The 2212-nt window shown below is 30.2% G+C and overlaps 1 non-coding gene across 1 annotated transcript; it reads left to right on the forward strand.

Annotated features, from left to right (window-relative positions):
- Positions 1–1130: 1130 nt before the first annotated feature.
- Positions 1131–1214, forward strand: TRNAL-UAA (transfer RNA leucine (anticodon UAA)). Its single transcript has one exon. It is a non-coding gene; the product is annotated as a tRNA-Leu (tRNA).
- The last annotated feature ends 998 nt before the right edge of the window (positions 1215–2212 follow it).

The raw sequence follows: 2212 nt of genomic DNA on the forward strand, positions 1-2212 counted from the left end.
AATCTACAAAAGTAGGAATGGTTCTAATCTTTTCCTCAAAGCATGAGAATTTACATGTTTATATTTTGTTTTAGTATAATGGATTTTTTTATGTAAAAATCGAATTGCGAGATGCAAGGCGTTCTCACACAAATGCTTTCATTGCTGGATTTGATCCCTTCAAAGGATATGTGATATCTCTTCCCTTTCATCTCTGTGTTTTCTTAGTAGAAACTTGTTATTAGTCTATTGTTTATCTTGTTGTTTCCATCAGACTGCATATTTAAAGTTCTATATAAAAAAAAAAATAGAGACACAATGCGTTCACACACTTCTACTTCGGGAATTCATTTCCTTCAATCTTATGAGAGATTGCTACAATTTAAAGAGGAAAAATCAATAAAAAAAAAAAAGAGAGAGAGAGAGAGAGAAAGAACATAAGGAAAAACAACCAGGAGCTTCCATAGTTGAAGACTCATACTTCTATTTCAATGTTGTAGCTTCTATAAATGACAAGGCCAACCAAGTAAGTCCCCTAGAAAAGCATGAATGGGTCTTAGATTTTGGATATACCTATCATATGTCCTTTCCATATTTGTTCTCAGATATCATAAAATCTAATCTCTTATTTCCTTCCAATAAAGAAATTAGGATAATTATAATAAAGAAATAAAATAAAAGAAAAGTGAAAAGGAAATTGTAGAAAATTGAAAGTGGATGACAATTTTTTTCTTTGAAATTTCCTCTCACAATTACATACCATCAAAACTGTCAAAAGCCACTGTTTATAGGCAATTTGACAAGTAGGATGGAATTACTTGGATACTAAGGATGGGTACTTATAAGACACATAGATTATATGCACTGAGACAAATAGAACAATAGGAGATAAACCATTTGTATTTTTTAGGACGCATGGGGAAAGACATTTCTTGTAAGACACTAAGCATGACCATCTATTTACTTATAATATATAGATTTGTAAAAAAAAAATGAAAAAAAAAAAGCGAACCAAATTAGCGTTAATCTTAAGTTTAATATGAATACTTAAAGTGGATGTAAGTTTTAATGGTAGTACTAACTATTTATTTTTAATATAAGCTAAAGAATACTAAAATAATTGTTTTAACAATAAATTTAATAACCAAATTGTCAGGATGGCCGAGTGGTCTAAGACGCCAGACTTAAGTTCTGGTCTTCGAGAGAGGGTGTGGGTTCAAATCCCACTTCTGACAATCAAATATTATATAAATAAATTTGAAACGATTAATTATCTGATAAATGACTTTTAGACTTCAATTTGGATTGTCTTCTTCAAGTTTATAATAGAAAATAAGTACCAAAGGCAATAACTTTTAAAAAAATGAGATTTAGAAATAAGTTATTTTGAGATAGTCAACATATAACACTTTGGATCACATATTTTTCAAGTTACTATCTCTCTTAATCACATATTACTTAACATACCATCGTCCCAAACTAAACAAGAAGAGCATGCTTGTTAAGATAGTGAAAAAATTAGGAAAATATTGGAAGCAAGAAGAGCATGGTTGTTAAGATAGTGAGTTGAACCCGAGAAATCCAGGTGAAGGAAGAAGAAGAAGAAAAATATTCACCTATATGTGTAAAGTTAACACAAATATTCACCAGAATAACGAAAGAGAGAGAAATGAAAAATGGTGTAAAGTTAACACAAAAATGACATGGATTTTGTAACAAAGAATGGGAGTTAGATTCACACGTACATTTGGGTGAATCCCCTCAAGGGATTGGGCATAATCAGACTATATGGAGCCCATAATTGATTTTGATTGCAGACTATTGTTAAACACTAGTGAAACGTGATTGCATGACTCCCACAATTAGGAACTTTCATTCCTGGATTATGTTTACCCCTAAGTTAATAGGTTCTACATATCACTACTATATTAAAAGGGGTAATATGGAGATAATCTTGCTCTTCCCATTTTATACTTCATTTTTTGTTAAATGCCATTATACCCTTTCCATTAATTATGTATGCCTTTTCTCCTCTTTGTTTTCTTTCTTTTTTCTTTTTTTTTTTTTTTGGAAAGATTTTTGTTTTCAACAAATAGCCTTCTAGGAAGAGGTATCATATGAGTGGAGAAGAGAGAAAAACAATATGAAGAGGGGAGAGAGAAGAAAGTGAAAAAGTAACTTAAGTATAAATTATATTATACCCCTTTATAATAAAAAATAGTTTTATTTGTAC

This window comes from Benincasa hispida, chromosome 4 (assembly GCF_027475165.1).
Source record: "Benincasa hispida cultivar pf3 chromosome 4, pf3_genome.v1.1, whole genome shotgun sequence".
Classification (NCBI taxonomy): domain Eukaryota; kingdom Viridiplantae; phylum Streptophyta; class Magnoliopsida; order Cucurbitales; family Cucurbitaceae; genus Benincasa; species Benincasa hispida.